This window comes from Sceloporus undulatus, chromosome 2 (genome assembly GCF_019175285.1).
Source record: "Sceloporus undulatus isolate JIND9_A2432 ecotype Alabama chromosome 2, SceUnd_v1.1, whole genome shotgun sequence".
Classification (NCBI taxonomy): domain Eukaryota; kingdom Metazoa; phylum Chordata; class Lepidosauria; order Squamata; family Phrynosomatidae; genus Sceloporus; species Sceloporus undulatus.
In genome coordinates, this window is record NC_056523.1 from 211,002,480 (window position 1) to 211,025,925 (window position 23,446).

The 23,446-nt window shown below is 38.2% G+C and overlaps 1 protein-coding gene across 1 annotated transcript in view; it reads right to left on the reverse strand.

The window, feature by feature from the left end:
* TAL2 (TAL bHLH transcription factor 2) overlaps nt 1–4,614 on the reverse strand; it is a 16,928-nt gene extending 12,314 nt beyond the window's left edge. The window contains exon 1 of the mRNA XM_042453316.1: nt 4,510–4,614. The gene's annotated coding sequence lies outside the window, so the exon portion shown is untranslated. The remainder of the gene's footprint in view (nt 1–4,509) is intronic.
* Between the last annotated feature and the right edge of the window lie 18,832 nt (nt 4,615–23,446).

A 23,446-nucleotide genomic window follows, 5' to 3' on the forward strand; every position in this document is an offset into this window, starting at 1 on the left:
AAACCAGCCTCCTAAATCTAGAACTAGGTGCAGCAGTAATGAACACAATAATGTGACACAAGGCTGTAAAGTTATTAGGTGCGATTTTTGGGCAACGGTTCCTCTAGTCTAGAAGGTTTTTGCATTACGTAATATGCAAGAGTACTGCGTTGCTTCTTTTGTTCTTGGTACTCACACCAGACCTACTATCATGAAACAAGCCCGAGCACAAAATGATTTCTGCTCACTCACTGGCACATATATGGCATATAAATTTGCTCAGTGGTACCCAGACATATAGCTGGGATGTACCTAAATTATGTATTTCAGAGATTTGTACATGGATTTTTTTCATTAAAATCACCAATAATTCAAATGATAATTAAAATGTAATTTGCAATCTACTATCTCAATACAAACAGTAAAACCATACAGAAGCTTACAGTCAGTCCTGTCCAATGCAATGCTCACATACACCATGGATCCAGTATCAACCAAAGCCTATGAAGATAATTTTAAAGGCTTATACTGTATCTTGTGGACCCAACCAGACCTTCTTGGTTTTGAAAACCCTGCCCCCAAATCCTAGAAATCTGGAGGCTGTCTGTAATTTTCCAGAAATTAAGTTAAGGCACTCTAAATATGTTCAAGAAAACATATTCAGAGTAGCCATGTTGACCATACAGCAAAATACAACAAAACACAAAATGCAAAACCGCCTAAGAAAGGAGCAGTTGGCTTTGCACAAGACAGAGAAAGCTGGATCAGAAGGGAAGTTACTTTTCTGTAACTAATGTAAGATGGAATTGTATTACCTCTCTTTATTGTCTTTTGTCCTCACATGGCCTGGAAAGAGTGGCCTCTGCCTGCACTGAAATCCTTCAATACCATTTAACTAACAACAGAGTAACATTTGAGACAGAATGTAGGCCTGTGACTCTAACATCTTCATTTTCCCCCTCCGTATGATTTTAACATCTTTGCTTGACGAAGAAACCTGTGCATCTTCAAAACCTTGCATGATGCATTTTCTGCATTTTGGTTGGCCAATTACGGCGTTAATCTTTTGTGAATTTTGCATTTTGTTCTATTAAACATGCTCAAAAATATACTGTGTCATATCTTGATCTGGAAAAAAGATCTCATGCTGAACCTTGTCAGAAATTAAGATTTACTTGAAGTTTCTCAATGCAATAAGACTGTTGTTTCAACTGCAGTCAAATATTAACTGGGAGAGAAGATAAGCGGAGTTCAAAATAATGTATGCTGATAATAGCAGTTTCCCTAATTTGGAAAAATAAAGCTTATTGGGGAAATAAACTTGGTGTTTCCATTTCCCCATTTTTATTGCTCATATTAATGTGATAAATTTATAAAAAGCATATTTTCAAGAAACAAAAAGAAACCCACATAAAATACCTAATCTCTTTTCAAACTGATCAAATATTCAGCTGTCTAGTCTCTTATTTGTACTAGAAAGCTATTCAGCAAAGCAAATGTTTTACCCAGAGTTGTTGCAATATGATTCTTCTTCTTCTATTATTATACTTCTTTTAAAGACAACAAGAACAACAAGCACTATAGAAAATGTTTTTAAAGGGCACATAGGACTTTACTCTTTACTCTTGTTTACATTTTAATGTGAAAAAACAAAAGCAAAATGGGCATGCGTATGTACACATTTTTAAGTGAGGTTTGGAACATTTCTAAACTCACTACTCTTGACTCAGAGGCTTCAGGGCATGGGGCAAAGAAGACCCCAATGATCACACACAAAGACGGCTCCCAGATGAGCAAAGCGTCCCTTATTCCCTGCGAATCCTTGTGGAATTTTGGATTAGAGTGATTAGGCGGCAATTAAGTGCCAATGAAATTAATGGGGCTGCATTCTAAATAATACTTAGGCCTCCTAATGAAGTCTGCTTTTATACATTACATTACGTAGCAATTAGAAATGGGACCAAACAAACAGCCTAAGATTAGCACCCCAATTATCAACACTGTTATTTAAAAGGACTGGAAAAAGATAGCTGTTGCTGGAATCCACTTATCCAAAGAAGGGTTATCCATCAATTTGAGTGTGTTTTTAAAAAAATATCATGATATTGATTTTATATAAAGGACAGAGACAAAAAATAGAGAAATGGGAGGGGGATAAGAAAGAAAGAACGAAGCTAGGAAAGATAGCAAAAGGGAGGAGATTTATGACTGAATTTTCTGCAAAGGGTAAATATGGTCACTAGGGGCTCCCAGCCCAAATCAGGACCCTCAAAACAACCCTTTCTCCATGAGCAGCTCTTTTGCTTAGCCAGGAACAAATAGTGGTCCAAAGAAAGACTGAACTCTTCCTGGAAGTGCAGTCTCAGTTCAGATGAGAATAAGGGTGGGCACAGTTGCATTTAACCTTCCCTTTCCCCCAAAAGATCTTCAACATTGCATCAAGTTTCATCCTTAGTTAGGGCCAAATTTGATGCAGATTTGCAAAGGTTCAGAAGTCACTCTCCTGTCTCCCTGAACTATTGCAGACAGCAGCTTGGGAAAGTGAAGGGCACATCCTGAGAGTGTAACATGGGAAAGGCAGGATTTTATTCTTTTCTCCTTCACTTTTCTTCCATTAAAATGGTGGCTGCCATGCTCTTACATAGAAAAAATGTAAGTATTCTTGACAAGGCACAGGGACGTAGCCAAGATTTTAGGAAGGGGGGGTCCAGACTAAGTGCTACCATTATAATGGGGCTTGAGTGCGGTGGTGCAGCAGCACACACCATTCATTTTTCTAATGGAAGGGGGGGGTCCGGACCCCAAGGGAAACCCCCCCCCTTGGCTACGTCCCTGCAAGGCAAATAGCAATTGTGGGAGGGAATTTTCTCCAGGAACAGGGCAAATGGGAAAGAGTTAAACAATTCTTCCCCATATGCCCTAGATCCAGTTCAGACTATTAACTCATGTGCAGTTGGAATCAGTGGGACTCAAAAGTGTTTAATCTTCATTGAATTGTGCTCAACTCAGTAAGGCATAGGCATATATTAAGGAAATTGAAATTTGCATATAATAATAAATTGCTATATGAATAAAGAAGCTTGCAGTTTGACGTGGTGTTTCTACTGGACTGTGTGTGTGTGTGTGTATGTGTCTTCAGGTTGCCTATCAACTTGTGGCGTCCCCATGAATTTGATAGGGTTTTCTTAGGCAAGGACTACACAGAGGTGGTTTTGCCAGTTCCTTCATCTGAAATATCACTTACAGCACTTGATATTTGTCAGAGGTTTCCCATCCAAGTACTACCCAGGGCTGATCCTGCTTAGAATCCAACATCAGATAGGATCTGGTGGTTTTAGGGTATTATTTTTAGTGGAACATAAATCCAAAGACTGTTTTTATTTTATTTTATTTTATTTTATTTTATTATTATATTTTTAATGCCACACAGAGAAACGGGGGGGGGGGGGGGGGGGCTAAAAACTACGTAGTCCTTCCAATGAAACTTTGTTGCTATTAAACGAATCATAAATGTTTATGCATGCAAACATCTTGCAGAACAGACAAGGAAATGTATGACTGATGCTTTTAAATGAAGCCTACCTTAATTCTGTTTATGTTATTTGGATATATTCATTTAAATAGTTTTATAGGAAAATACATCTACTGATTCCAATAGCTATTTTCATATAGTGTGTTCAGGATTAGTGTGCCTTTATAGTAATTACAGGAATACAAAGTAAGTATGCCTCTTGAGGTAACATTGGAAAACTATTATTTTAAAACCTGGGGAAATATGCAGATGGATATACTCTGTTCTAAAATGTGAGCATTTGTCTTCCTCTTGAATACTGGGGAAATGTGTATACATATGCAATACAAATTACGAAATTAGTTTAAGAGAGTGATGCTTGCATACTGTATAATTATCATGTAGTGGCATGCAGAGTGTGGGCATTTTTAAAATCCCGTGGGTACAATTTGCCCCCATTAATTTTGAGGTGCGAGAGAATAATACCCCACTCCCCCCAAAATCCCATGTTGTTAAATGTAATGGATGTTAAAATATATAACAGGCTTGCTGTACTGTTACAAACCTTAAGCATCGGATTTTGCAGGATCGTTGGTATTTTGTTTTATTTTACAACACACAAAATTGATCTAAGAAATGCTAATCAGACTAACAAAAATTAATAGATCGTACCACGACCAGATTCTGTAGTGCTTACACACTGTCAGCAGCAGCAAAAGCAAAGGGTATGGATTCTTACTTTATTACTGAATTTAGTTATGCGTAAAATAGCAGCATTTTGCAGAGAACTGGAGTTTTGTATGAAGTGTCTTAGAACAGGAATGCCAAAGGACTTGATTTTTCATAGGCACACACAACACGATGTCAGGAGAAGATTGTCCTTATAAATTCTTGTAATGTCACAGACCTTTTTTAAAAAACAACAACAACAACACCTGAATACACATTTAAGGAAAGTTGGCAGAAAGACTAACATGCTCAAAGAAAAAGACAAGAAAGGGATGCTGTTGGTGACCTACCTTTCCCAAAGATGATGCAAGCTGATACTGCAGAAGTGTTTGCATGCACCAGAAGTAAGACTATGCCCCTCCTAGCAGTTTGTTCTCACAGCTCCGAAACGCAAGTGCTGCTCTCTCCTGACAATCCAGACAATTGCCAATCCCTGTCTGCTGCCTCATTTATAGAATGCCAGCTCCTTTGTCTGGCGCGTGTCACCACTAGTGCTAGCGATCCAGGAAGCTTATTCGGCATCTCCAGGGAGATGCTTTTCATGCTCCATCTTCCTCCCTGCTAGGATTCTAGCCCATGCAAAGGTGGAAATGGCAGCTCTATGCTTTGTTCTGAAATGTAAGAGTTATTGTGGATCCACGGGAGTGGAAAGGCTAGAGAAGCTGTTTTAATTCTAGCACGACTCAAGAATGCAGCGGAGTTTAAGACACGCCAGGCTTAGTTTGAGTTTGGACTCTGGAAACTGGGCCTCAGCCCTGGAACAGAGCTCCGAGAGTCACGGTACAGCCAAAGGAAAACAGGAATGGCATGAGAAGCACCTCTGAGCACATGCAGAGTGTTGCTCACCACTATGTAATCACAGCCTACGCGCATATACTTGAGGGTAGGAGTAGAGATAGCCTGTACATCAGTATACACAGCTTCTAAACAAGCATGAAAACTAGTGTTTACCCATTTTTAGAAAGTAATCAGCAGAATACAGCACAAGTGAAAGGCCTCGAGAAAAATTAACTTCTGTAAAAATGTGTTTCAGACCCTTTCAACAAAAAAGGTTCTATAGTTTTTTATGGATTTTTCAGGCAATGTAGCCATGTCCTAGAAGAGTTTCTTCCTGATGTTTTGCCAGCACCTGTGGCTGGCATCAGCCATAGATACTGGTGAAACGTCAGGAAGAAACTCTTCTAGAACATGGCTACATTGCCCGAAAAATCCATAAAAAACTATGGATGCCAGCCATGAAAACCTTCGATTTCACGTTAAAAAGGGCTCTGTTTATGACCATAGTGTTTTGCATGCAAAATATGTACATAAACGTACACATTCACATAACAGCTGGTACATGTGGAAAGCAAATTGCAACAAATAAGAAAACACAAAGGAAGGACAAAGTCTCTAGAACAGCACAAATGTCTTAGGTGTAGGAACTCCCATATTCTATCCCCAACTAAAAAGAATCCAAGGCTGGAAATAACCTTGGTCCACTGTGCTCAACCACTGCTACCAAACAAAGTAAATATTAACTGAGCTAGATCATAGATCAGTGCTATGATGACAACTAACTAAAAGACAGCTTAAAATGCAAAGCTTGAAAAGGCTACTTTTTCGGACTACAACCCTTAATGATTCTGGGAATTACAGTGCAAAAAGAGTAGCTTTTCCTCATTCTGCTCAAATGTTATCAGGTTGCAACTGTATAGGAAAAGGTCTAATACAAATCAACCAAGTGTTGAACAGAAGAGTTTGAAGGGAGGCTTTTACAATGCATTTGACTGAGCATAGTCACAAACTTCCCCATGATTAGTTACCATCTGAACAGGAGTCCAATGAAGAATTATAGTGCTATGATTCCATTTTAATTGCCATGAGTCTGTCCAATGGAATCCTGGGATATACAGTTTAGGGAGGGACATTATAAAAACAAACAAACAAACTCTTATTTATATTGTGCTTTTCTGTACAAGCAATCAAAGAAGTGGCTTACATAAAATTCCAACAATACCTTGAATAAATGACCCACAGTTCCCTCCCTGCCTTAAGATAACAATTAAACAAGTGACAATTAAAATAATCTGCTAACAGATCATAATTAAAATATCATAACATTAACAATAACAGTTGCAACAACTTTCCAAACTGGGTAAAGGCTACATGGGGTATAGTGTGAATAAGCTCCATTGTTATGGCTGGGTTTTCCTATTCAGGAAAGGCCTGCCGGAAGAGATCCATCTTGACAGCTTTTTAAAAGCTATCTAGGCTGGTAATATGATGGATCTCCTCCGGCAGGCAGAAAAAAAGGTCCTCTGGGAAGTAGCAGTCAATCTGGTCTTTAGAGAATTCTCAGCCAGAGTTCTCTAGTGCAAAACTACTACATAAGATGGGGCCTTGGCAGCTAAAGTGGAATGAAAGCACTACAAATGTATAGTGTGAATGGGCCCCTGGAAAAGGTTCCAAATAGCATGCTGTAATTACAGTACCTCTAGCTGAACTTAGAAAGTCAAAGAAGAAAGTACTAAGGTAGATTTAATGTTGAACATTGGGAAAATAAAAAATAATGACTATGGAAGATCTACATGAATTCATCCTAAATGACAAGAAACTTGAAAGAGTGAAAGAGTCCCATACATTGGATCAAAAAATTCATCAGAACAGAGACTGCAGTAAAGAAATCAGAAGATTAGGAATTGGAAAGGCAGCAAGGAAAGAACTTGACAAGATCCTAAAGTGCAAAGATGTAACACTGAACACTAAAGTTAGGAACACCCAAGGCATTGTATTTCCAATTACCATGCATGGATCTAGGAGCTGGACAGTGAAGAAAGCTGCTAGAAAGAAAATCAACTCATTTGAGATGTGGTGCTGGAAAGGAGTGCTGAGGATAGTCAACAAGACAAACAAGTCAGTCAAGCAAATTAACATATCATGCCTGAACTCTCCTTGGAAACCAGGATGACTTAACTGAGATTGTCATACTTTGATCACATCACTAGAAAAGATGATAATGCTGGGAAAATTGGAAGGCAATAGAAAGAGAGGAAGACCACATGTCAGTTGGTTAGACTCGATCATGGGCCTAAATCTGCAGGACCTGAGCAGAGCGGTTCAGGATAAGGAGGCTTGGAGATGTCTCATTCATAGGGTCACCAAGAATCGAGGTCAACTTGAAGTTAAAAACAACAAACTTATATCTTCCCTCCAGATATTCCCATTCAACGTAAAGTAATGGGGTTAGTGTGCATGGTCCTACACAGTCTCTTCCCAGATACACTTTCAAGACACCTGACTAGGGCTTAATATCATGGAAGAATGTTGTATTGTGAACCAGCCTGACTTTATTAAGGATGGCTGAGAAATTAGATGGATTCCCACTTTAATATGAGACTAGTTAATTTACATCCTCTGGAACCACATGTTGAACTGAACTTATTCTTCTTATTATTAATGTTTATTTATATAGCACCATAAATTTGCATGGCACTTTACAGGTATCATCAAAACAGCAGATACCTGCCAATGGCATACAATCTAAAAGTCATAAAATACAAACTATACAAAATTAAGCAAGTTATTCCGTTAAAATACAAACTGTAAAAACAACTAATACATATATCAAATATAAAATTATAAAACAGTATTAAAATGCAATGTCAAATGCTTTGGAGAACAAACTTAATTTGTGGCCAGAAATCTGTGCATTTCCAAACTTTTAGTACAACTCACACAGCAAGAAAAATGCTTTTGGGAAAAAAAATTACATTTAAAGAACATGCAGGTAATACAGATATCTTTTGGAAAATTTGTACATCAATATTTGCAAATTTCACTGCAGAAAAACCAAATGAAAAAGCTTGCAATCAGATAGAGAACTTAATGACAGGAAAAGAAGAACTTGAATAAGATTGATCCTGACTTATGTATAGATGTTTAATTTGTAAGAGTACAAATAGTTTGTAACATGGAAATACCACCCTCACCAATAAGCTTTGATGAAGTGAAAAGTAAAACCTGAGAGGTTCTTAGGTGTGCTTCCAACAACAACAACAACAACGACTATCCCACTTTTCTTTTTGCAAGGACCAAGATGGCTTATAAAAATGCCAAAATAGCATTAACTAACATTGATGCTAACACCTAAACTAACATACAACATATCACATATTACACATAACATTAACACAGCTTTTATAATCTCAAAGATTTATAGTTTACCATCTATAAATTAACTTCCTAAACAATTGAGTTCACTTTTGTTAACAAAAAGAGTTGGATTTTTCTTAAAAAAAGTATCACTTGTGTAATTTATAATACACGGTTAATAATATAATACAATGTCAATTGCTATCTGTTATTTTAGCCTGTTTAAACCTGTCTTTAAAAGAAAATGTATTTGCTTCATAATTCAACCAGTTAAAGTTTGATAGAAAAAGCATGAATTTTAATGTCTACATACTTTATTAAACCATATGTAATCCTATTTTCTTTCCATAGATCTTAAGACATTTCCAGTCTTCCTCTATATTTGCTCTTGAATTGTCTCTCAAAGCCACAGTTAGGATATCCATATTCATGGCATCTCTTAAGTTTATTAACCATTCTTCAGTTGTAATTTTTTTTTTCAGTATTTGGCATATAAAATTCTTGTTGTTGATACCCTGTAAAGTATGATATGTGAGTATTTCTTATCATCTAATACATGTTATGTTTAGCAGAAATAATAGAGCGTTAATTGGGAATTATATCTGTAATATTTCCATCATCAAATTATGGATGTTTTTCCAGTATTTCTGTGCTTCTTGGCACTTCCACCAAATGTGGAAGAAATTTACAGCACTTCCAACATTGGATGTTCCCTGTTTTGTATATGGAATTAAGCTTAGAAGGAGATAAATATCATTGATACATCATCTTGATGAAATTTTCTTTGTAGTTTTGGCATGATGTAAATTTGTTTGTAGCTTTCCATGCCTTTTCCCAATAGTCTAAGCATAGGGTTTCCCAAGATCTTGTGTCCATTCAACCATGACATGTTCAATTATTTCCTGTTCCAAGTTTCTCTCTTTTAATATTTTAAATTATAATATAGTCTTGTTTCTATATAAATTCTCAAAGTATTCCCTAAATAGATTTTTGATATCTTTTGATCTGTGATTCTCTTTCCATTATGATGTAATTCTGTAATGTAAGATATCCATAGATTATATTAGCGGTAGTAATGATTTAGTTGCTATGAACAGATCAATTCTTGAAAACAAATCATGTACCTCTGGGGGGAAAAGTATAATCTCTAGCTTGGTGGTATTTGTGCCTCCAGACATTTGACATAGAGTATTCATCCAGTAATTTGAAACAGAATTTGAGAAGTTTGCCTTGATTTTTCCTAATATTTCCCCCCCCCCCCCCAAGTTTGAAGCTCTATTCAATTCAGGTTGAATTACAGCATTAAAATCACCAAGCAATAATATGTTGTCATAGTTTGTGTTCTTAATTTCATTATGTAACTGTGTGAAATATTTATTCTCATGTGGCCCTAGACTCCCACTGCCAATGTTGTTATGCTCTTTAACTTCACCTCTACCACGATATATGTACCTTCTTTGTACTGGTGGCGCAGTGGTTAAATGCCTGTACTGCAGCCATTCACTCAAAACCACAAGGTTGCGAGTTCAAGACCAGCAAAAGGGCCCAAGCTCGACTTAGGCTTGCATCCTTTCGTACCCAGACAGTTGGGGACAAATTAGCTTACTTGCTGTTCACCGCTATGATCTTTGGAATAGCGATATATAAATAAAACAAATTATTATTATTATTATTATTGAAAATTTCTTTAGACTCATATTTTTTGTTTGCATATATTGTTATGCCTTTCTTTTTCTTTTCTGCTGCTGATGTGTAACAATGTCCAAATTTTGGATTTCTCACGTATTTTGTTTCTTTGTCCCTGATTTTTGTTTCTTGAATACAAATTATGTCACCCTTCAGTTTTTCTAATTGACGGAAAATAATGCTGTGTTTATGTTTAGAATTTATACTTTTTACATTCCATGAAATGATGTTTACAACCATGCTTTTATTTTTTTCCCTTTTCTTTCCTCTTTTTACCAATAAAAAAAAGTTGCTGTTCTTTTAATTTGCCTCTGCTTCCATCCTTCTTTTGATTTTTTTATTAATATTATTCTTGTTAAAATGTACATGTATAAATGTATATGTATCCGTTTGTTTTACGTTATTGTTATATTTTGTCTTTTATATAATAAACTTTAAAAAATGCTAAAATAAGAAAAAGCTCAAAACCTGGCAATAAAAAAGTTAAAACACAATTGAGCAAGCTATCATATTAAAGTGCTACTATGAGAGACAGTCTGGTGTAGTGATTTGAGCATTGGACTATGACACTACAGACTAGAGTTCAAATTCCAGCTCAGCCATGAAAACCCACTGGGTGACTTTGGGCAAGTCACACTGAGGATGGCAATGGAAACTTGCAAAGACAACCCCATCATATGATTGTCTTCAGGTTGTCATAAGTCAGAAGGCACACTAAAACAACAATATGTTTTGAAAATTTTAAACAGCCAAGTGAGAATTAAATATGCACAACAACTATGGAGTGTGTCCACTAGAATAATCACTAGAAAAGAAAAATGGGGAGATGGATGGAATGACCTGTTTTGAGTTTTTAATTGGCTCACAGTATCCTGGAAAGTGGGTATGAGTGGCCAACAGGGGTAATGAAAAGAGGCACTCTACCAAGAAGGTAGGGATTCACTACAACGTTTTATTGCAGGTCCCATTTGTATAATCCTATTCTGTATTCCTCAGTCATTTGTCCTAAATAGCCCAAAAGTGCCAGATCCCGTCTGATCTTGGAAGCTAAGCAGGTTCAGACCTGGCTAGCACTTCAAAGGGAGACCAGATACTGTAGGCTATATTTCAGAGGAAGGAATGGGCAAAACCGCCTCTGAGCATTCCTTGCTTAAGAAAACACTATGAAGTTCATGGACTTCATACATATGCACATTTATTGCTCCATCACACAATCCTGTTTTTCATTATTATCAATCCATTCAATCAGTGAACTTCAAATGAGAAGGCCAAAACTAGATGTACGTTGGAAGATCCTTGTTTGGATCCCACCTTTGAGGGGGGGGGGGATAGCGGCTGGCAGTTAAAGTGCTATCAAAGTGCTATATAGGTGTAGCACAAATGAACTCTAAGACAGTATTGACTCAACATCAGTGCTCTTCTGTGAACTGGCTTCTAGTCTGGGGAGCAGATAGCAGGGCAGCCCACAGGAGGCATCTTTCACTGTCTTGCAAAAGCAGGCAGGGATGCAGACACTACTAGACCCTTCGGTATAGACACATCAACTGCATGCTGCCACTGGCTCATCATTTATGGCCACAGTGCTGCACGTGGGCCACTTATGGCTTAAGCGCATTGGCTTTGTTAGTCACTGTGTCTGCCTACTGGCTAAGGGAAGAGGAAGAGTGATGGCAGAGGCAAGTAAGAGGGGGCATCCGGGGGCCATCTGTTCTGTTGGCTGTTGCCACAGAATTTCCTAGAAACAATACATGGCAAACAATACATCTTTTTGATCTGAGCTAAGGTCCCTTTGAGCCATGACTGGACCAGTACCACCAGATCATCATCCAGTCTGGCTGATCCCAACTAGTGGTTATTGGCCTGCATCAGCCAAACAGGATGGCATGAGGCTGGGAGGCTGGGAAGATCACATGCCTTCTGGCCTATCCATACAGTCCCTAAGACTAACTGCTCTCCCACTTTACTCAGGACAGAATTTAAGTAGACCAGTATTACTAGTTTTGGATTTATTTTCCTGATCTATTGTATACATCCTCTTTCTCCCTGTAACCTTTACTTCCATAAATTTTCTTTAGTGGGACACATCTTCTGAGTTTGGTTGTTCCCGCACACATTACCTAGTTGAAATGGGATTATAAATACTGAGTGTATCTCAGTGGGGGAAAAGGAAGACAGGCTGACTGCATTTAAGAAATGTGTCTTTCAGTACATAGGTGAATCCTATGAGCTTCAAAAGAGAAGTAAGCATGAGATTAAAGGATGTCTTGAATTAGGTATGAAGAATGAGGTGAGATAAGTCAATGGCAGTTGTGCACTGGAGAAGAAGTGAGGGACAGCAGCTCCAATAGTATTTCCACAGCAGGAACGGACAACATTTCCAGGGGAGGTATTTGACAGTGTTGTAATTCAGCAGGAAAGGCATAGGCATGATCCCTTTGTTGGGTAAGCTTGGCTCTGATAGTGACAGGCCCATGTTCAGAAAATGAACTTCATGACCAAATGGAGATGTGAACCCAGTTCTCCCTAACCAAAGCCCAAAATGCTCACACTATGATGAATGTATGTTGTTGTTGTTGCTTTTGTATGCCTTCAAGTCATTTCTGACTCTAAAGCTGGGTTTTCTTGGCCAGATTTGTTCAGAGGAGGTTGCCCTTGCCTTCATCTGAAGCTGAAAGAATGCAACCTGCTCAAGATCACCCAGTGGGTTTTCCACAGCCAAGCATGGATTTGAACCCTAGTTTAAACCATTACATCATGCTTACTCACACTATGAATGAAAGTCAAGCCTAATAATTTTAATATCATATTGTGTTCTGCTGTTCTTTGAGATACATCAAAACAGCATGTTTGGACTTGCCTTACATTTGTGACTATAAGGGCTGTCACAATGGGCTCAGGCATTTTATGCCATTGCACACATGGACCAACAACAAAGGGTCAGAGATTTAGTTTGTGTTCTGGGAAATGGTCCAAGACATTTCAAGCTTTTTAAAGGAATCTTCCTCTTGCAACTCTTTCTTTACCATTTTTTTTTCTTTTCAGATAAAATTAATGAAAAATAAAAAAAAATATGCCTCTCTGGAGCAACTGCAAAAGGAAGAAGTCTCATAATGCATGAAAAAAGGACATGGAATATTAAGTTAGTTCTTACTTCCAAGGGGGGAAACAAACCTTTATAGCTCCGTGGATACTTCTGTTTAGTTTGTTTATCTTGAATTGGGACCTCAGTGACTGTTTGACTGCCACAGAATTTTAAAAAAAGAAGGAAGGAAGGAAGGAAGGAAGGAAGGAAGGAAGGAAACCTGAAAATCCAATTTTCCTACCTAGACGATTTAAAGGTACTGTATTAAATATTAGAAGGTTTAACCAATCTTGTTTAATTTTATGACTGTCTAGAATATCAACACTTAAAATTTCAGTGTCTTGGAAAAATGCACCACACATTCTTGTGACTGCAGGTTCTTTCTCCTGCAAGACTAAATTGGAGGTTGGTCCCTTTCTCATGGTAAATTAAAGCAGCCAGCCCTTCCCCTCTGAATGCCGTGTCAACTGCTTCATTTAGCACAAGTGTTATGTTAACTAAATCCCCCCACTACCCAATTTGAATGGGGCCTTTGGCCTTGCAAAAGCCTCATTTCCATATAATTTACATTGGAAGGTTGCCAAAAGCACCTCTACTGTGTCACCTCCTCCAGATCATTATTTATCCACCAGCCTGCAACAGAGAGATATTCCAGCCAGGAATATCTAATATGGGAGAGAAGGTTTGCTCAGTGGATCTTGTACAGAGAGGAGAGGAGGGAAAGGAAGAAAAGGAAGGAATATCAACCTCTCTTTGGTTACATATTATTGTTGTCGTTGTTACTGTTACCATTACTACACTATATCATCATGATCATGATCATCTTCATCTTGCCTTTCTTCCAAAGAGTTCAAAGCAATGTCCATGGCCTTCCTTCTCATTCTGATAGCAAATCCATCCCTTCTCATGATGCCTGGGCAGAGGGAGAAGGAGGGAGATTTTTACTGGGTCAAATGACACAACATAATCTGAAAGTAGTTTTTTGTGGTTTTTTCGGGCTATGTGGCCATGTTCTAGAAGAATTTATTCCTGACGTTTTGCCAACATCTGTGGCTGGCATCTTCAGAGAAAGATGCAAATCACAGATGTTGGCAAAATGTCAGGAAGAAACTCTTCTAGACCATGGCCACATAGCCCGAAAAAACCACAAAAAACTATGGATGCCGGCCATGAAAGCCTTCGACTTCACATAATATGAAAGGACTGTTCAAAACTTTAAAACATTTTGATTGCAATCCTGGGTGCACTCACCTGGGAGTAAATGGCACCGAATCAGCTGGAACCATTTTTTAGTAGAAATGTGTAGGGTTTAGCTGTTTCTTTCTCTATAATGGAATGTTAGATTTCCCAGCCATTTTGTAGCTGTGTACAAAGGCTAACATACTGTACTATATAAGCTTAGAAATGGACCTGGGAACTGGGAAGTCTCTGGTTGAAGACCTGCCTCCACCATGAGCGGCCTGGAACTAGCCATTATTGTTTAGCTCCTGCCCTATCCATCACTTCCAATAATTGCAATATGAGAACAATGCCATCTGATTTAATGTACCAGTATATAGTTATCAGAATTATTACTGATTACTGAGATAATATGCATAAAGCACACTGAACATTCCAAAAGTGCTATATAATGCTATCTATTCATAGAAAAGCTGTGAATTTATTTGCTTCTTTTAAAAAAAAATAGTTTGCCATTTAAACAATAAGAACGCATGACTTCTTGATAATCTTTTTTCTCTTTTGTGACTGCCCTTTGTGCATATCTAAGTGAGAGCACCCACTGCCTGCTTTCCTATACAGTGGGCCTTTGGTATCTGCTGGGGTTTGGTTTCAGGACCCCCCAGGGATACCAAAATCTGGGGATGCTCAAGTCCCATTAAATATAAAGGATAATAAAATGGTGTCCCTTATATAAAATGGCAAAATCAAGGTTTACTTTTGGGAATATTTTTTTAATATTTTCAAGTCTTGGGTGTTTGAATTCATGGATAAATAATCTGTTCTTTAACCAGCTTCAAAACAGAGCTGAAGACCATCCTGTTCAGAGAAGTGTTCCCAGGCATTGCATAATTGTCACTTGCTTTTTGTTGTTCTTTTGTTGTCTGTTTTATTGAATCATTTCCTGTATTGCTTTGTATTTTATATGTATTATCCTACTAGAGAGGCCCCTTCCTCACCACCTTTCCCTTCTCCTTTTGTGTCATGTCTTTTTAGATTGTAAGCCTGAGGGCAGGGAACCGTCCAATTAAAAAGATTGTATGTACAGCGCTGTGTAAATGTACAACCTTTTATAAATAAAGGTTAATAATAATAATAATAATAATATTGATATGGAGGGGTGACATCATACAGTATTGCAGGGCTATAAACAGAACTCAATCTCAGTTCTACTATAGCTTCAAATGATGAAATAAGGGCAAGGCCTTAGAATTATATCCCCCTCCAGAAGTTATTGGGTTGCACTTCCCAGCAGCCCAAAACAGCATAACCAAAGGTGAGGAATGTTGGGAGGTGCACTGCAACATCTACAGGGCTACATGGATCCCATCCCTAGAGTAAGGAGAAGGTATCACCCCTACAGCACACATGGGAAAACATATTTCCTTGCTGACTTTTTAAAAATCCATTTTTGGTCTACAATCTTGACTTAAATAAAGCAATTCATGACCATAAGATTTCATTGCCCTTCTAACTGACCCTATTGGAGAATGATACATTAATAGTGAATCATTAATGATTTGGATCTTTTATAAGCACAGCTTCTCTTCTTCAGTTAGCAGAAAGAAAAAGCTGGATCTGAAACATTGTAATTTCATCTTTCATTGTAGATTGCTATTGAACTCCTTTCTTAATTTAGAAGCAAGGTTAAAATGCTTAAATAAATCAAAGTGGCTCTTTTCTTTTCTTTTTTTAAAAAAATGACTAACTGCATTCATTCCATCAATATGGGATAGCATATATCAGTCATGGCGAACCTATGGCACACGTGCCAGAGGTGGCACTCAGAGCCCTGTGGGCACACATGCTGTCACCCCAGCACAGAATGTGCCAGAGTTTCTTACTAGAAAGCCAGAGGGATGTGGCACTTTGCAATAAATAAGTGGGGTCTGGGTTGCAGTTTAGGCACTCGGTCTGTAAAAGATTCACCATCACTGGCTTATATGGACCCTCCATATTCAGAGGCAAGGCAGCATTGATTATCACATCCATTTTCTATATAAATCATATCTTCATATGCCGTTGGGAAGCTTGAATGACCACTGCCAGAAAGAAAATGCTTCAGCAGATGGACTTTGGATCTGATGCAAAAAGCCTTTTGTTTATGTCCTTATTCTCATATACCCTTGACTGTTAAGTTTCAAACTTACATACTGTGGATCAGTAGTTGCAATTCCCCATTACCACGTATGGATGTGAAAACTGGACAGTGAAGAAAGCTGAAGGGGGTGGGGGTGGGGATCAGCTCATTTGAAAAGTGCTGAGGATACCATGAATGGCGAAGAAATATATCAAGCCTGAATTTGCCCTGGAAACCAAGATGGCTAAACTGAGGTGATTTTACTTTGATCACACCATGAGAAAAGATGATAATGCTGAGAAGAATAGAAGGCAGTAGAAAGAGAGGAAGACTGCATGCCAGATAGTTCAGCGCAATCAAAGTGGTTGTGAGCATGAGCCGACAGGACATGAGCAGAGTGGTTGAACACAGGAGCTCTTGGAGACGTCTCATTCACAGGGTCACCATGAGTTGAGGTCAACCCAAAGACACTTAACAACAACAGTTCCAACAAGGCTGGGAGCTTCTATAGGGAAATTTTCCCCGTACGTGCCAAGAGATCCTTCCTAAGTGCTGAAAGACCTTGTTTGCGCACCCATGAAGACATGTGGAGCCTCTTGTCTGTCAGGTCAAAAGAAAGAATCTCCTGCTAGTTAGACATAAAAGTGAAATCTTACTGTTCCTCCCAGGAAACTATAAAGTTAACTATTACTAATTACACAAATCCAAAGGTCAGGCACAGATGGTTAACCACCATGCTATGATTAATCAATTAGCCTGCATTTCTTACTTGTTTGTCTCTGTCTATAAAAGGAATGGACTTGCCTAGTTTGTTGTCAATTAAATTGGCCAAGTGTCAGTTCAGTTGATCAGGATCAATTAAACTGTTAATACTACACGGCTGGTCTTGTCTGATTTCTCTACAAGCTTCTATATAGCACAAAGTCCTATTAATGAACAATAAATCTTTTAAGGAAATATTTTTATATTTGGTTCTTCTTTTGAGTAAGACCAGTTTATGAATGCTAGGAAATCGACTTTTCAATCAATTAGAAATGTATTCCAAAAACAGACTTAACACCTCGTGAGCTCTTTACAAGAATATAACCAGTGCCTACATTCTAAAAAGTTTAGACAAAGTAGTTGCAATGGGTCACATCACCCTTCCATCTCAAGCGTGCAAGAATGGGCACTGGTTACTGAATGAAGAAAGGATCCGCATAATGTTTGTTTGTTTGTTTGTTGGATTTAAACTCCACCTTTCCTCCAGAATGGGATCCATTCTGAACTACCTCAGATTCAGGCACCAACCATTGGTTTCAGGAAAGAATTCTCTTCTCATGATTTGCCTTATAGTGTGAAGATACTACTAGGAAGGTAATTGGCATCATCTTCTATTATAAATTCCCAGTCATGTGGAAGCTCTGTTCATCATAGGTGGAATGCTAAGGATAGCACACACAGTGAAATTAAATCCCAATGGATGCCAGTGTACTTCCCACATATAACAAATCGCAGATTATCTACTTGACGCTTTAATAAACTGAATGCACCCATCTACCCTCTGTCATAACAACTGCTTCAACATTAGCCTCATCTTTCTTTGTTGTGATGTTGCCCTACAGGGAAGGTTGCTTCTGTATTTAATTAGGAAAATAACTCAAAGCCTGCAATTATAGCATTGCAATGTGACGGGTACAATGTGATGGATTTTGTTTTACTCACACAATGAATGTAAGTAATGTGACTGATACTGCATATCAGTCACCAAGCTAAAGGGTGGTTATCCTAATGTTAATACCTATGGAAGTTAAAAGTCCATGACTGCTATCCACGTTGTCCCTACCTATTCTAACAGAGATAATCCTGTACATACTTAGTTGGAAATAAATAATATTCAATGCACTGTGGCATACTTCTGAGTAATGATGCATAGGATGAAAACATGGCTTACCTAACTAATATCCTTACTCTCATTATACCAGTGGTATATACCAGTGGGTTATACCAGTGATGTAGCAAAAGGTGGACAAGATTCAAAAATCTCTATTGCTACAGCTCGGTTCCTTCATAAAGCATCGCTGTTGAGATCTAGATATGTTGGAATGATTGGTGTTAATTGTAAGGGGGATGAACAGATTTGATGTATGTCGACGGATATTTTATGTGACTTTTGCCTCCCATTTCAATTCCAATTTTAATTCTGTTTTATTCCCTATGGTAACTATCTTACATACTATTGTTTAATTGTTAACTATTTTATTTTATCTGTTTACTAGTATATCCTTTAGCACATATTGTATATCTTTTAGATATACATAAGCTGTAGACAAGTAGTGCATGTTCTGGTTCTGGTGCACGCTTAGGTTATGCATATGTATTTATATTGTATGGAGGTTTATTGCACCTAGTGCACTGTATTTACATTTTATATATAGCTGTGTGATACTGCTTTTTATTATGTTACTAGTATTTTGAAACGGCCCTTGGGCTACTCAATAAATTGTATTGTATTGTAGCAAAAGGTTGCTCTTAAATGTAGAGTATAGATTTCAGAACGTGGCCCACAGTGATTTTTTCCCCTCTTTCTTCTTTATATTAGATTGTTAAAATATCAAACAACAAAACAGTAACCAGTAATAAGATGCAGAACAGGCCTTCTGAAGCTGATCTTAGATGAAAAAAACAGGAATAAGTCTGGCTTTCTTCCCTTCAAAATAAATGTAAATGTAAAAACACTGAAAAACTTTATACTGTGTGTGGACTGTGCTCCATAGTGACATCAGTGTAGGGCCAGGGGCAGATGGAGTCCTTGGTGGGTGAGACAGGTTGGGTCCAGAAACCTGGTGTGGCCATGCTTTCTTAGTGCAGTATATATATACAGGCCTGAGATTAGCGGTGAGGGGCTCGATCGGGGCACTCCCTCCCTCTTCTTCCTCCTTGCCTAAGTGTTGTGTTCATGTTTACTGCTTTTACTCTTTCCCCCTCCTCTGATCTCACCACTACTTTCTTCGAGCATTCACTGGTTTGCTCACTCATGAAGCGATCTGCAATGTACGTATGGGGGACTGGAGAGTGAGTGAGTGAGATCTCCGCATGAGTGAATGGGTGAATGTTTGGGAGGGAAGGTCAGAGGAAGGAGGGAGAGTAAAAGTATTAAACATAAACACAACACTTAGGCAGAGGGGAAGAAGATGGAAGGGTTTCCCAGTTTAATCCCTCACCGATGATGCCACTTTCATACATGAAAGATAAATAAGATGCAATTTTGAAATGTGACCCTGAGTATGAGACATCTTCAAGCCCCGCTATCCTCCACTGCTCTGCTTAAGTCTTGCATATTCAACCCCTGACCAACCTGATAAGAGTCGATCCAGCTGGCGTGAGGTCTTCCTCTTTTTCTGTTGTTTTCTACCTTTCCCAGTATTATTGTCTTTCCTAATGAGTCTTGATGTGGCCAAAGTACAACAGACTCAATTTAATCATTTTGACTTCCAGGCAGAATTCAGGGCTGATCTCTTTGAGAACCCATTTGTTTGTCTTTTTGGGTGTCCCTATTATTCCCGGCACTCTTCTCTAGCACCACATCTCAGATGAGAATTTTCTTTTTACACACTTTCTTTACTGTCCAGCTCTCACATCTGAACATGGTGATGGGGAAATACAATGAATTGGACAGTTCTAACTTTAGTACTCAGTTGTATTTCTTTATAATTTAGAATCTTGTCTAGTTCTTTCATCGCTGCCCTTTCCATTCCTAGTCTTCTTATGTCTTCACCGCAGTCTCCATTCTGATCAAGGTTTGATCCAAGGTACAGGAAATATTTAACTATTTTGATTTCTTCATTATCTAGGTTGAAATTTATGTAGATCCTCTGTGGTCATTAATTTTGTTTTCTTTATGTTCCGCAACAAGCCTGCCTTTGCACTTTCTTCCTTAACCTTCCTTAGCAATTGTTCCAAGTTCATGATGTTTTCTGTTAGTAGTATGGTTTTATCCACATCTCTTAGATTGTTGATGTTCCTTCCTCCTATCTTTACCCCTCCTTCTTCTACCTCTAAACCTGCTCTACCTATGATATTTTGTGCATACAAGTTGAACAAATAGGGTGATAAAGTGCAGCCATCAGCTATACTATTCCCATATACATACATCAATATCTTACTTGATAACATGATAATTTATAATTTATAATAAAAATTCAAAAACCGTTTATCTTATTAAAATAGCCATTATTTGCCAGTTAGTTTCACTTGGAAGAGCATTCCACAGTCTCACTTAGAAGATCTTCTTTTCTGTTCTTACAAAACATGCCTGGGAATGTGGATGCACCAAGAGAAGAGCCTCCCTTAATGATCTTAAAACTTGAACATACTCATATGAGGAAATACAGTCCTTCAGATCACCCAGATCAATCCCTGTAGTACTTTATAGACCATTCACAGTTATTTTGAATTGTGCCTGTAAATGGACAGGTAGCTAAGAAAACTGTTGTAACAAGGAACTTATATGTTGCCTCTAACCACATCTGGCCCACAATTTAGCTGTAGCATTTTTGTCTCACTGACATTTCTAAACACTTTCTAAAGGCAGACCCACATCGGAAGTTATTTCAAAATACAGTTTCTCATTCTGGTTCAAAGTAAAAATGCAAATATCATAGTTTGACATTTCAGATATCATTTCATAGAATAATTTGCTCCTTAGTGGAAGTCAGAGAAAGAATGACAAGAATAAAAGAAAGAGATGGGAGCATGCCTGCCTAATAGCCAAATGATGATGAAACAGCACTAAATGAACCAATTCAAATATAAGAACTAAAAAAGCAAGGAAGAAGTAGATTCTTTAAAATAATATCCTACTCTTTCTCCCTCTCTGCCATATATCCTCAAAACTTTTTTTCCAAGGGGCAAGACAATGCATACCTGCCAACATTTCACAGATGAAGGCCAGGACATGTGTGGCCAAGCCACATCAGAGTTATTAAACATTATTAATGAGGAAGAACACACAAGTTATGAGAGGCTGCCACAGTTTGCTTTTGCTTAAGCCTATTGGGAAGGGCAAGATTCCACATTTCCTCTCTTTTCCTCTCTGCTGAGTTTATTGAGTGCAAATTACGTTTGTACTTTGAACTCAGTTTGCAGCAACTGAAGTAAAAAGAGGACAAAGGGGGAAAGTGGGAGGAGGAGGAAGAAACTGGGACATTTTTAAAACAGCTGAAAAGGTGGAATGACAGAGGATTAATATGGATCATCCCTTCCAAATCAGGGCAGTTAGAGAGGATGGTAGTGCCTTGTTTCATGTGTCTACATAGGGTTAAACTCCCCTGCCTCTACTTTCTTCTATTTTCCCCGTTAGGACATTTTTCAGAAGATAACATGGGTTTCTCTTTTTCAGGTTGTCAGAGTAGCAAAGGTAATGACAAAGAGGGAGGAAAAATAATTGGAATATATTTCCAATTAATTCCCCCACCCTTCACACACTTTTATTCATTTTATCTCTCCTCCCATGTGTGTAGGACTGCATAGAAACTAGGTGCCTTATGTTAAGTAATTTGCTACAATTCAGTTAGATGTGATCCATATATTTAAGGCTTCAACTATCAAGGTAGGTTCTCCATTCTTGTTATTTTTAAACACAATTTGTTTTATTAATCTACTATGTACCTCCATGCTTGGCACCATTTTATCCTGATCTGCTCTTGCATCTTTCATAGCAATCTGGAATATGCTTAAATCAAGAGGCTGAGGGTTTTTTTTGTGTGTGTGTGTGGCATGGAAAGAAATGGCACTAAAATCTTCATCTACTCTATTTCTGCAGAGATGTGGGGTCAGTAAAAACATGGCAACCCTTGTTATTGTTGTTGGTATGTGCCTTCAAGTCAGCTTGGATTTATAGTGACACTATCATAGAGTTTTCTTGGCAAAACGTATTCAGAGGAGGTTGCTGGGAGAATGTGACTTGCTTAAGGTTACCCAGTCAGTTTCCAGCATTAAGCAGCTCTATACTGTATCCTCAGTCCATTTCATCCATGTAAGGAAACAGACTGTTGCCTATGAAAATTCAGGTCACAGCAAGTCAGTTAGACTCAATTCAAATAGTGATTTCGTGGTGAGACGATCAGTCGACTTCCGGTGGCAGAGTTCAAGTAACCATTCAAATGGCCTCAAATGCATACCCAGAAACATTTCACAGATGAAAAATAGGATACTTGTTGCCAAATAACATTGGAGTGTGGCCAAGATGGCAATAATTATTAATGAAGAAGAACACACAAGCCAGGAGAGGCTGTAGCAGTTTCTTTTATCCGGAGCCTACTGGGAAGGGCAAGATACCACCGCCATCTCTTTCCTCTCCCACTGAATTTAATGCAAACTGTTTTTACATTTAATTTTATATATTTCTGTATCACTTCCCAGCCCACAAGGGCTCTGGAGGCAATGAGCAAATAAACAAGATTCTCTGAAGATGCCAGCCACAGATGCTGGCAAAACGTCAGGAATAAACTTTTATAGAACATGGCCACATAGCCCGAAAAACTAAACAAAATTCAGTGTGCACCAATCAAAATAAACTGAGAATGGAGGGAGAAAAAAAAGAGGAGGAGAGAGAAAATGGGACATTTAAAAATCAATTGAAAAGTGGGGCAACAGATTATTAACTGGGACTGTCCTGCCAAGTTGGGACAGTTGTGGTAGGGTTGCAGTAATTATATTTTACAGCTATGGGACAGCATTATTTGCCTCAAGGTGGAAAGAAATAGAAATAGAAAATAGAAAATTTGGCCCATGTCTGACCATTATATATATATAGGCAGATATTGCATGGTGGAGTGGCACATGTCTCTCCCAGATATATAATCCCAACTCTTTCCTCCTGAGACCTATTAAAATGGCTTCCTGATTTACAGTTCTTCCGTCCCCAGAAGAGAGGAAGAAAGAAAATGTTGGACATGTTTTTATCCTTAGTAGGCTCCCAATGAAGTCTCTGTATCATGTATTATAATATGTGAGTGGTAAAGGGTGGTGTGAGGGCTAAAACCAG